This window comes from Mustela nigripes, chromosome 13 (assembly GCF_022355385.1).
Source record: "Mustela nigripes isolate SB6536 chromosome 13, MUSNIG.SB6536, whole genome shotgun sequence".
In the NCBI taxonomy this organism is placed as follows: domain Eukaryota; kingdom Metazoa; phylum Chordata; class Mammalia; order Carnivora; family Mustelidae; genus Mustela; species Mustela nigripes.
Window position 1 is genome coordinate 101,551,034 of NC_081569.1, and position 13,179 is coordinate 101,564,212.

Genomic DNA, 13,179 nt, shown 5'->3' on the forward strand with positions numbered 1-13,179 from the left:
TGAGGGCTGGGGAGGACCGCTGGGGTTCCAGGCCCCTGAAGAATCTTCTAGCAAGAAACAGGGGCTGGGTTTGGGAAGCTACTTCCTGTGTCTGGGTTTGAGAGAATAAAACACAGACCCCTTTGGCAATACAGCTCTGTCCAGATGAGCAGTTAATCTAATCTCTGGATTCTGAATGGGGAATGGAAATCCACATAAGTATAGTTATTCTTTAGTTCTCATTAATTAAAAATTTCCCTTCCTTGCTTCCATTTTAATGACAGCTTCCATTTGTGCAGCTTGAAGTTTTGCAGAGGACTTTTCCAGCCCACAGCAAATACTAGAGCAGGTTCTAATTACTTCCTATTTACAGCTGAGGAAACACAGAGGGTAAAGGCTTTGCTCTGGCTCTCCCATGGTCCCAGCCTGGGAGGAGACCAGGAACCCGGCGCCTGATCTTAGCTGCTTGCTTTGTCCCCTATCAAAAATACATTCCGAACTCTCACCTACTGCTATTTCCGGGGGCCATGACAGCTGAACGTCCGCACACACTGTGAGCCAGGATTCTGCCTGCAGGACCGTGTGCAACTGAAATGCATGCACACGGACACCAACAGAAGGTGCAAAACTATTCCTACCAGCAAAGTGCGAAGCTGCTGAAGCAAAAGACAACCCCGAGTCCCATCGACATAGAATGGATAAAAAACCGTGGCATATTAGTGAAATAAGCCAATCAGAGAAAGACAATTATCATATGATCTCCCTGATACAAGGAAGTTGAGAGGCAACATGGGGGGTTTTGGGGGGTAGGAAAAGAACAAATGAAACAAGATGGGATCAGGAGGGAGACAAACCGTAAGAGACTCTTAATCTCACAAAACAAACTGAGGGTTGCTGGGGGTAGGGGGGTAGTAGGGAGAGGGTGGTGGGGTTATGGACATTGGTGGGGGGGTATGGGCTATGGTGAGTGCTGTGGAGTGTGTAAGCTGGATGATTCACAGACCTGTACTCCTGGGGCTAATAATACATTATATGTTAATAAAAATAAAATAAAACCGTGGCATATCTCTATCATGGAATACCATATAGTAACAAGAGTAAGTAATAAGTAATAGAAATAAGAACAAGATTACACAAAACATGAGTAAATTTCACAAGTGTATATAAAGGTCAAAACCAAGCAAAAACATAAAGTGTTGAAAGTCAGGTTAGTAGCTATACCTCAAAGGACTAGTTACTGGAGGGTCGGGGGACAGGGGTCCTCTAAGGGCCTCTAACATTCTACTTTTCGACCTACGTCATGGTTACCAGGGTAACGTAGGTGTGTTCACTTGGCACAAATTCACCAGGCTGGGCATCTACAGTGCATGCACTTTTCTGTATCTGTTACACTTCAAGAAAAACAAATTTAAAGTCTGCATTTGTCTAAGTAGATCACTTTTCCATGAGGAAACTTTAGTACTGCCCCAATGTAGCCTATCCCTGATTGCAGATTTGCTTGTTGCTTTAACCGTGACCACATCACCATTTCCCAAAGGGTTTCCGAAGCCCTGTGAGAGCAGGTCAACAGCTGCCTTTGCATTTGTGCATGCAGAAATGCATTTCAGGAGAGAAGCTCGTCCCCTCCCTCCAAGACTATGAACATGTGTTCTTTCCGCGTGTCCAGAAAGTAAGGAAGAAGGAAACATTCAAACAGGATAAGCCAAACACAGAAAACATCTCATCCTAATGAAAAAGCACCCTTGTCTGTCCCTTTTTTTTTTAATTTTATTTTTTTTAATGGAACGCTTCACAAATGTGTATGTCATCCTTGCGCAGGGACACACTAATCTCTGCACCGTTCCAGTTTTTTAAGTATATGTGCTGCCAAAACAAGCATGCCTGTCCCATTTTTTAACACTGGCACTATTTTTCAGGAAAAACAAGAAACCTAACCCCTGTATCCCAGAGGTGCAGATGGCACCTCTAAACAAGAGGGCATGGGGCAGCAAAACAGCGCTGCTCAAAATCCCATGGCAGGTCCTGGTGGGGCCATAAATGGAACCAGATTTCCTGTTTCGCAGGGCACTGTCTGCTTCTCATTAGCCCTCACTGCTTCCTGCAGGACGATATTGCTTGAAAATCTTAAAGGACAAGAGTACAACAACATATTAGATCAAGGGTTGGCAATGTCTGTCCATGAGCCAAGGACATTTGGTTCAGGGTTACACACACACACACACAAACACCATACTTCCTCACGTCCTCTGCTGCTTCGGAGAGCTTCTACCACCACTGTAGCTCTGGGATCTTGACCTTAGTGATTCACTGCTGTTTCAGTCCTACACTCTATCCCAGGGGCAAAAGACTGAGAATCTTGACAAACATTCTAAGAGCGCCTGGGTGGCTCAGTCATTAAATGTTGGCCTTTGGTTCAGGTCATGATCCAGATCCTGGGATCAAGCCCCACATTGGGCTGTCTGATCAGGGGGAAGCCTGCTTCTCCATCTTCCTCCGCCTGCCACTCCCCCTGCTTGTGCTCACACGCTCTCTCCTTCCGTCAAATAAGGAAAGGAAGGGAGGGAGGGAGGGTAAAAAGAAAGAAAACCATTCTGATAGATAACCACGTTCATACTTTCTCCAACCAGATTGTGTTTGAAGGAGCTGGCCCTCTTTCTTTCTTCCCAATGGCTTGGAGGGACACTAGCTATACTTTTTTACCCTTCCACAATATGATGAGGTTGTCAGAATTCTGGTGGCCGGTCCAGAGGCATGCTGCGAACATACCCGCAGAACAACAGGGCAAGAGCAGAAGCCGGGACTGAACCAGGGCGGTGTTCTTCCAGGGTCTCAATGAGTCTTGGAGGTAGCAGAGATACTCGGGGTGTGCATCCTTGGAGACCAACACCAGCACTTTTCTGGCTGTGATGATACTCAAAGCTACGTAGAGGACACAAAGACATATATACAAAGGAGCTAATCGCGGCATAGTTGTTATAGAGAAAAATTAAAGGCAACTGAAGCAACCAGCAACAAAACATGTTCAATCATATGATAGCGGCATATACCATGGAGTATCATGCAGCCATGGAAAAGGAGGCTGATGTATATTAACTAACAGAAGGTGGTCAACACTTTAAAGTTAAATGATAAAGGCAGATTGGGGAAAACTATATATACCATAACTCCATTTATATATTTAAAAAATCCTGTGTGCATCCACACAGACTCACACCTGCTACAAAAAAGACCTAGAGAGAGACACCAAACTATTCTCAGGTTACCTCTGGGGAAGAGAATGGAAATCGGGATGTAAGGGAGAACTTTCCAATTTAGCCATATTCACTTATGTATTACTGTTTATGAATAAAAGAGCCCTTTGTATTTAGAAAAGCAACTGGAGCGTCTGTGTGGCTCAGCCAATTAAGCGTCTGACTCTTGATTTTGGCTCAGCTAATTATCTCAGGGCTGTGAGATCGAGTTCTGAGTCAGGCTCTGTGCTAGGCATGGAGGCTGCTTAAGATTCTCTCTCTTCCTCTATCCCACCCCTCACCACGCTCTCCCTCTCTCTCAGTTAATTAATTAATTAATTAATTAATTAAAAAAATTAAAAAGCAATTTGAAAAACCAAGACCGTGGGGAAACTGGAGGAGGCACATTTGATGAGGGTGGTCAGCACAGACAGAGGCTTCTGTGACTCAGGCCCAAGGGCAGGGAAATAGATTCTCTGAGAGTTGGGGGAGAGGCTCCTCGTTCCCAAGGGTGTAGAACAGTTCCTTTTTTTGTTCTGTTCTCCCTCTTCGGGATCACGTGCCCTTGGTTGCCGTTGGGTCACTGCCAACCCTAGGCAGCCAGAGGAGTCAGGCCCCTCCCTAGGAAGAGCCAGGGAAGATGACTTGAGCCTACTGGGCCCAAGGCCTTGGAAAGGAACCTCCTCTTTACCTTGGTGCCCATTTCCTGGGTTTTTGTATCAAAGGATCTCCAGAGGCTGAGGAAAAGGGGCCACAGCACTTGGTAACTTTCAGTCCGACCTGCTATCCCTCTCCACCAAGTCTTCACCTTAGGGTTGCCTGGGGAGCTTTGAAAAAATATAAGCCTCAAGTATAGATATATACATTGAAATAGAAAATAAATGTTTTGTTGTGTTAACAAATGACCGATGTTGGGTAAAATAGAAATTTTCATCCATTTTGGAAGGAGTGTAAATTGGTTAAGAGCCTTTTGAAGAGCAGTTAGACAATATTAAGAGTCTAAAATACTTTCATGTTATTGTGTCCAGTAATAAAACTTCTGGAAATTTCTCCAGGTGAAAAAGCAAAATGCCTCAAATAAGGAAAATTCCTGTGAAGAATGCTCTCATTATGTCTCTTTTTGTAATAACTAAAAATCAGAAACAAACTAAATGTTCAACAAATGACAGATGAATGGTTAAATAGGTATATTCCTTGGAACACTTTGTAACAGTTGAAATTGTAATGAAAATTTGTAATAATAGGTTAAAATGTACTAATGATGAATTTGTAACATTTCTTCTTTTTTTTTTTTTTAAAGATTTTATTTATTTGACAGAGAGAAATCACAAGTAGATGGAGAGGCAGGCAGAGAGAGAGAGAGGGGGAAGCAGGCTCCCCACCGAGTAGAGAGCCCGAAGCGGGACTCAATCCCAGGACCCGGAGATCATGACCTGAGCCGAAGGCAGCGGCTTAACCCATTGAGTCACCAAGGCGCCGCTTGTAACATTTCTTTAGACAAAAGTACTTGCGTACCTACACAAAAGTTCATTCCAGAGGAAGGAATAGACATGTCCAGGCCTCATCCCAGTCTAATTAAATCAGAAGATCACGGGGTAGGAACTGCACATGAAAATGTGTTTGTTTACCCAGATGATTCTCTTTTTTTTTTCTTTTTTAAGATTTTATTTGTTTATTTGAGGTCATAAGTAGGCAGAGAGGCAGGCAGAGAGAGAGGAAGAAGCAGGCTCCCCACTGAGTAGAGAGCCCGACGCAGGGCTCGATCCCAGGACCCTGAGATCATGACCTGAGCCGAAGACAGAGGCTTTAACCCACTGAGCCACCCAGGTGCCTCTCCCCAGCTGATTCTAACTGAAGTCAAGGTTGAGAGAGCACCATTGGCCTTGGGTCCAAATGAGACTTCCTGGTTGAGGTGTGGCCCAGTCCAGCTCATCTGGATGGTACTAAATGGCTTATGTTTTCCTGGCCTTGTCCCTGACTAGAGACACCAGTGGGCCAGGTAGTAACCCCAGTAGGAGGCTAATCATAAATTTGAGATCATGGCCAAATAGCTCTACATCTTACCACAACTGACGGCATGTAGGCTCATTAAGATGGTGAAAATAGCCTAGGTAAGAGGCAAGCAAGGGCTTGAACTGGGTCAGGACAGCAGTGGGAGGCAGAGGAGAGGTGCATTGTACACAGCTGGGCACCTGAGCAAATAGGGCAGGCTCAAGAGTGGAAACCAAACCCCAAAACATACGTGGCCTGTCAACCAGGCCTCCAGGGCCCCTGGTTGCAGGGCTATTGCTGTCAACCTCTACCGTCCTGCTGGCAGCAATAAAAGCTTAGAAGGTTTGCTTCCAGGAGATTTGGTGTCTACCAGGCTCCTTAGAAGAAGGTGCTACAGCGCATTCGCTGCCGGGCCAGAGTAAACAAATGAAGTTGAATGGGAGAGAGCAGCTCGGGAAACCAGGCAGCAACACAGTGCATCAGCAGAATATAATGATCCTGTTATGGCCTGACATTCGAGACCCTCAGGCGAAGAGGAACGTGGTGATGTGGCATGATCGGTGGGGCACCGAAGAGTCCCCTGCTCATAAAGGTCCTCCTCTGGCTCTCTGGTGCCTGTGATTCCACTATCAGGGGAGTGCCACTGGCCCATTCCTTGCTGCGCTCTTCAAAAACACAGACTCCTGTCAGGAATAACACTTTGCTCCAACAACCATGTAGCACAATCAGTTCATGATTTACTCCGTCAATCTGAGTACCTACTTTATGCTTGGAGTCGCCGTAGGAACTGAGATACTAGGGAGGGATGACCTCGTGAAAGTGACTAAGAAGACTCAGTTTAATTCAAAAGTATCTACTAAACACCTCCTGTCACATGACAAGGAGTTGGCGCTGAGATGGGAGGAAAACGGAAAAATGCACAACCTTGTCACCTCCCTCAAGGAGCCCTTACTTAGTCTTGCGGCGGGGGGAGGGTTAGGAGAGGTTTGTGGCGGGGGGGAGGGTGTCACACGGGGATCCAAGCACACAAAAGGCAGAACAAGCAACTGCTTATTAAACCACTGATATAATCAAGGGCCAACAAGAAGAGTGCAGCAAAGGGCCTTCGTTTCAAAGAGTCTTTTCAGAAGCTTTCATGACTGAACCACACTACCTCTTTTCATTAGGGAGCCCAGAAAAGAAGCTATTATAACCCCACTGTTTTCTAAATAGCAGCATGGGTGTGACTTCCGGGTTCTGAGACCTCACCTTAATGTCTACCCTCTACACCCTATAGGTCTGGCTAGGCTAGGCACTATGAAAGGGAGTTATTCATTAAGCATTGATAGGATGCATAGGGACCCACCCACCTTCTCTGCCTGTGCCCCACCCCCTCTGGACATTTGGCACATCTTGGTGGTGGGCTGAGTGATTTCACATGTACTAAACTCCCACAAAATACATGGTTTCTGTTTACCATAGTCATGCTCACAAGGTACCCTTGTGAGAAAAGCCTCACCAGCTTCTGGCTCTCGCTGTCACAGGGAACAGAGGATTGTGACAGACACCCAAGTGGGGTAAGGAAGCAAGATTTGGAAACAGAAGAAGAGTCGGTTAAGCATCTGACTCTTTTTGCTTTTTTTAAGATTTTATTTATTTATTTGACAGAGAGAAAGCAGTTTCCCCCCTGAGCAAGGAGCCCAATCGGGGGCTCAATCCCAGGACCCTGAGATCAGGACCTAAACTAAAGGCAGATGCTTAACCGACTGGACTGAGCCACCCAACATTCCAGCATAAAACTCTTGATTTCAATTCAGGGCTGTAAGGTTGAGCCCACATTGGGCTCCACGCTGGGCAAGGAGCCTGCTCTCTCCCTCTCTAAAAAAAAATATAAGTAAACAAACAAACAAACAAACAAATAAAAAGAAAGAAAAACAGAAGAACGGGTGTGGCTCAGAATCCAGATATCAAATAGGATCAGACAGGGCAATATTACCAAATCTTAAGGAGCCTTTTCATGAAATTATGTCTTTTTATGAAACAATCTTTGGTAAATTGTGTTATCCTGGAAGCACATTCCAGGCCAGAGGTCCCTTGGGGCCGGATCAAAAGCCCAGGAAGAATGAGGAATGTAGACAAGTGCCAGAACAAAATAATATCTAGCCCAGAGGAGGGGCAGACTCTTTGGCACCAGGGATCAGGAAAGACTGGAAGCGGAACTGGAAATCAAATCTGGAATTGCCAAGAAAGAGCAGACAGAACAGAATCTAAGGCCAGGCATTGAGGTAGCACAAGCCCTGAGGGGGAGAGCACAGAGTAGGGTCCAAGTTGAAGATGGGTGTTCAGAACCAGGGGGGCCAACTGATGTCTACAGACTAAGCAAAATACCGGAACAGTCGCTGCCTCTTGCTTGTGTGAGGGGGTGTTGCTGACTGAGGAGCAGCAGGAGGGCACTTTCTAAGAAGATACAGAGATAAACGTTCTGTATCTTGAAAAAATTGTAGGTTACACAGGTATATCTGTTTTTCCGAAGTCACTCAATTGTAGACTTGGGATTTGTGCACTTCCAATGTATGTAAGTTTTAACCCCCCAAATTGTTAACATCTTGGACTCTCATTAGGTTTGCTTTTTTTTTTTTAAAGACTTTATTTATTTATTTGAGAGAGAGAGATCACAAGTAGGCAGAGAGGCAGGCAGAGAGAGAGGGAAACAGGCTCCCTGCTGAGCAGAGATCCCGATGTGGGGCTCAATCCAGGACCTTGAGATCATGACCTGAGCCGAAGGCAGAGGCTCAACCCACTGAGCCACCCAGGCACCCCTAGGTTTGCTTTTAATGGTACTATGGATGAGCAATTCTGAAACTACAATCTGTATATTCTTGAGATTGAGGTTAGTGAGAAACAGATTTCTAAACATTGGGGAAATAACTTACAAATTTGGAAAAGGTGTTTGTTGCATTGAAATTCTAGTTATTGGTATAACTATATATTGTGTCATAGTTCTATAGATATACAAATATATATATCCAACATATTTCTCATATATGTCTTTGCCTCTGTGTATCTATTTTGTTTGTATATGTAATATTACCTAATTCTGTCTGCTAAGAGGTCCCAGAAGCAGTGACATACTAGTAGGAATAAGCATATATAGCACCCAGATGTTGGTTTCTAAATACCATTGCCCACAAAAAGAATCAGGGATTCTTGAGAAATGGCTTATTCTGTAGGAATAAGTAGGAAAAGTAGAGGATAAGCCTGGAACATCTTATTTTGCTAGAAGATAAGGAAATGCTCCAAGAATCATGAAAATATTTTGGAAAGACTCAGAAGTCAGCTTGATGGGGCTCCACTCAGTAATCTGGAACAATCTGAACATCAAAATAAATAATATTTATAATGAAGTATACCCTGATAGAATAAGAATCATATTGATATAGATAGATGGATGATAGGTAATAAGAGTGAAGGGAAAACTCTTCATTATGGTAGAATGCCAAAATGAGAGACATAGAAAATCATCAATGGATGATAATTACACAAACAAAACAAAACCAAAAAAAAAAAAAAAAAAAAAAAGAAAGGGGAAAAAATAGGATAATTGCAGGGATGCCTAGCTGACTCAGTTGGTAAAGTATGTGACCCTTAATCTCAGCGTTGTGAGTTCAAGCCCCATGTTGGGCATGGAAGCTATTTATAAATTAATTAATTAATTGGGGCGCCTAGGTGGCTGAGTGTGTTAAAGCCTCTGCCTTCAGCTCAGGTCATGATCCCAGGATCCTGGGATCAAGCCCCGAATTGGGCTCTCTGCTTAGCAGGGAGCCTGCTTTCTCCTCTCTCTCTCTGCCTGCCTCTCTGCATACTTGTGATCTCTGTCTGTCAAATAAATAAATAAAACCTTTAAAAAAAGTAATTAATTAAAAAAATAGGATATGCAATTGCACTACTAGATACTTACCTGAAGTTTACAAAAATACTAATTTGAGAGATACCCGGTTGGCTCAATTTGCTTGAGCATCCAACTCATGCTTTTGGGTCAGGTCATGATCTCATGGGTTGTGGGATGGAGCCCTGAGTTGGATTCCGAGCTCGACAGGGAATCTGCTTGACAATTCTGTCCCTCTGCTCCTCCCCTTCCCTACCCCCACACACTCTCTCTCAAAATAAATAAATATCTTATTTTATTTAAAGATTTTATTTATTTATTTGACAGACAGATCACAATTAGGCAGAGAGGCAGGCAGAGAGAGAAGAGGAAGCAGGCTCCCTGCTGAGCAGAGAGCCCGATGTGGGGCTCGATCCCAGGACCCTGTGATGAAGTTCTAGAACCTAAGTGAGGTTCGGTGGGCTGAGGTCTGGAGCCGATGACCAAGAAAGAATTCTTGAGACATCTTTGGTGCAAAATGGTGGTTTATTAAAGCACGGGGACAGGACCTGTGGGCAGGAAGAGCTGCTGCCCCCGGGGTGTGAGGGTAGGCATGTTATATACCTTGCAGCTGGGGGAAGGTGAGGGGAAGGGATGGGAGGTTTCAACAGAATTTTCACATGTTAAGGAGGGCCTATAAGGTGCCGGGGGGAGGCCTTGCCCTTATGGCTTGATCAATGTCGTCTTTAGGTCAGGCATTGACATCAAGATAGTTGGGAGATTCTTGGTGGGGTGTTATGATCCTGCTATCATTTACATTCCCTTCTACCTCAGCCTCCTCCAGTTTATGGTGGGGAGGGAGACATTAGGGCTTCAGGAACGGAGAGTTATTTGCCTCTGGAAATCTGTGCTATTGATAAGGTAACCTCCCTGTTTAGATCTCTAGGACATCTGTAGAGCAAGGGAGATTCCTGTTCTGCAGGATTGTGATCCCTGCAAGTTAACTATTTATCGTTTTATGGCAGTCAGGGGTGCCTGAGGAATGCTACACATATGGAGGGGAGTGGGTGGAGAGGGGGTGCAAGGTGCCAGCTTTTGCTCTGTCCTCAGCCAGCCTCCTGCTCCCTCATCACCTGGAATCATGACCTGAGCTGAAGCAGAGGCTTTAACCCACTGAGCCATCCAGGCACCCCAAAATAAAGAAATATTAAAAAAAATACTAATTCAAAGGGATACATGCATCCTGATGTTCGCAGCAGCATTATCTACAATAGCCAAATTATGGGAAGAGCCCACATGCTCATCTGCTGATGAGTAGATAAAGAAGATGTGATCATGGAATTTTAGTGATAAAAAAGAATGAAATCTTGTCATTTGCCACAACATGGATGGGGCTAGAGTGTATTACGCTGAATGAAATCAGTCAGAAAAAGACAAGGACCATATGGTTTCACTCATATGTGGAATCCAAGAAACAGAACAATCAAAGGGGGAAAAAAAGAGAGAGGTAAACCAGGAAACCGACTCTCAACTATAGAGAACAGACTGATGGTCACCAGGGCATGGGGGACACAGGTGATGGGGATTAAAGAGTGATGTGTGCCGGGGCGCCTGGGTGGCTCAGTGGGTTAAGCCGCCGCCTTTGGCTCAGGTCATGATCTCAGGGTCCTGGGATCGAGTCCCGCATGGGGCTCTCTGCTCAGCAGGGAGCCTGCTTCCTCCTCTCTCTCTCTGCCTGCCTCTCTGCCTATTTGTGATCTCTCTGTCAAATAAATAAATAAAATCTTAAAAAAAAAAAAAGAGTGATGTGTGCCGATGAGCACCCGGTAGTGTAGGAATCACTAGATTGTACACCTGAAACCAAAATAACACTGTATGTTAACTAACTGGAATTTAAATAAAAACTTAAAAAAATAGACAGAGATATCTATAATAATTACAGAGATGTAAAGTACGCTCCCCTCCCCCCATTACTTACTGAAAGGTTAAAATAATAACTTCACAGTGTCAGGTACCACTATGTCAAGTCATGAGACCTAACATCACTATATTGGTACAAACCAATATCCCACATCATGTGCCCTCAATTAGCATGCTTGGAGGAGGGTCTATCAACTCTGCATAACCTGAGTCTGATCATGAGGAAACATGCGACAAACCAAATTGAAAACAACTGGCCTGTACTTTTATTTTTTATTTATTTATTTTTTTTAAAGATTTTATTTGTTTATTTGACAGACAGAGATCACAAGTAGGCAGAGAGGCAGGCAGAGAGAGAGAGAGAGGGAAGCAGGCTCCCTGCTGAGCAGAGAGCCTGATGTGGGGCTCGATCCCAGGACCCTGAGATCATGACCTGAGCCGAAGGCAGCGGCTTAACCCACTGAGCCACCCAGGCACCCCTGGCCTGTACTTTTAAAAAATGTTTGGGTCAAGAAACAAAAAGAGAGGCTGAAGAAGTGTCCTAGAATATGGGAAAATAAATAGACCCGAGAACTAAGGGCAGTGCAGGATTTTGAATTTGACCCTGGGCTGGGGGGATGGAAAAAAAAAAAAAAAAAGAGTACAGACGTTTTGGGAGCAATTCATGAAAGACATAGTAGGATGGTATTAATGCTTCACTGCCTAATCGTGTAACTATACTGTGGTTATTAAGAGAATGCCTTTCTGGAAAATGCATATTGGAACAAGGAGGGGCACTACCTCTCCATCTTACACGCAAGAGGAGAGGGGGAGAGAGAGAGAATAGCACAGCAAAAAAGGCAAAAATGCAAACAAAAAATCAAAGGTTGTAAAAGTTCCTTGTGTTGTTCTTGTGATTAATTGAAATCATATCAAAATAAAAAGATCCTCCCGCAGATCTGTGTGGGTGTGGTCCGCAGCCAAGGAGACCTGTGCTTCCTGCTGGGGCCGGAGCCAACCCCAGGTAGGGCCATTCCAGGGCGTGCTGGAGGGGAGGGGTAGTCAGGCTACGGGGTCGGCTTAGTTCGCTGGAACAAGTATTATGGAAATGCAGTCAACAACTAGACCACAAGCAGGGTACAGTTCCGGGTAGGGCCACCCTGTCCTTGCGGCAGAGAGGCCCTACAGCTGTTTTGCGTCAGATGAGTCATAGATAACATGCAACGGAAAAGAATCATTGGCAAATGTGTGAACTGTGCTCAGATTTCATTTCATAAAAAGAAGAGTTAAATCTTCTGCTTTTGTTATAACCCATCAAGAACTAGAAAGGTGTTTGCATTTTTGCACGGAGGCCTGGATTTTAAAAATCTGGTAAAAGAGTTTAAAGTTCAGAGATTTAAGGTAAAATCACTTAAGGTTTTCCCATTTAGTAAGAGTAATAATTAAAGCGTCAACTTTCCCTAAGCAATTCCTTTCTGAAGAAAAGCATAGATTTAAAACGTAATTCATTTGTATCTCTTCCACATGGCCATTATTCAATGCTTGGCCTTTTGCCATGGCTCTAGAGCACAGTGATTTTTCTGCCATTTCTTTTTTTGGTCAAAGATTCTAAGAATCTCTGAATTGTTAATTATAGGATTTCCTCTGGTTTGTCCCCCAGAAGCTTAACAGTCAGCTTTCTCCCCCACCCCCACCCCGCCCCTGGCAAATTGAATGCCCACAAATCAAAGACCAATTCTCTGAAAGGAAGACAGAGACCTACGTGGGTATTAACTGCCTTTTCTCGAAGTAACAGGTAGCCACTTTGCCTGCTCTCTTCAAAACTGATCCCACTAAGTTCTTTGTAACCTCTAATTTATACGTCCTGGGCTGTGCCTAGGAAAGGCCAAGAGTGACAGCAGTTTTGGGGAGTGGAACAAACCAGAAACCACCTTTTCTTTCCTTCTGCCTACCTGTGGGCAGTGTTTCTCACTCCTCTCCCGCTCACTCCAGGCAGCTGGGGGGCAGCACCTGGCCAACATTAGAGGAGGCGTTGCCCTCCCCCCCCGCCCCCGCCCCCCTCAGGAAGGTCTGGAAAACACCAGTCATTAGAGCTAGGCTGAGTCATCAGGGTGTGGAGGCTGTTGGGCCACATTCTTGCAACATAACAAGCAAACAGAGTACAGGCAGAGAACATCTAGACTGTGGATTCTATAAAACTTTGTCAAGGCCGCTTCACAAAGGCCACTCCGTGAG

The 13,179-nt window shown here is 44.7% G+C and overlaps 1 long non-coding RNA gene across 1 annotated transcript; it reads right to left on the reverse strand.

Moving 5' to 3' along the window:
- Positions 1–1,775: 1,775 nt before the first annotated feature.
- Positions 1,776–12,963, reverse strand: LOC131998835 (uncharacterized). Its single transcript, XR_009398888.1, has 3 exons — positions 12,897–12,963; positions 2,746–2,898; positions 1,776–2,102 (listed from the first exon to the last, which is right to left on the reverse strand). It is a non-coding gene; the product is annotated as an uncharacterized LOC131998835 (long non-coding RNA).
- Positions 12,964–13,179: the final 216 nt, after the last annotated feature.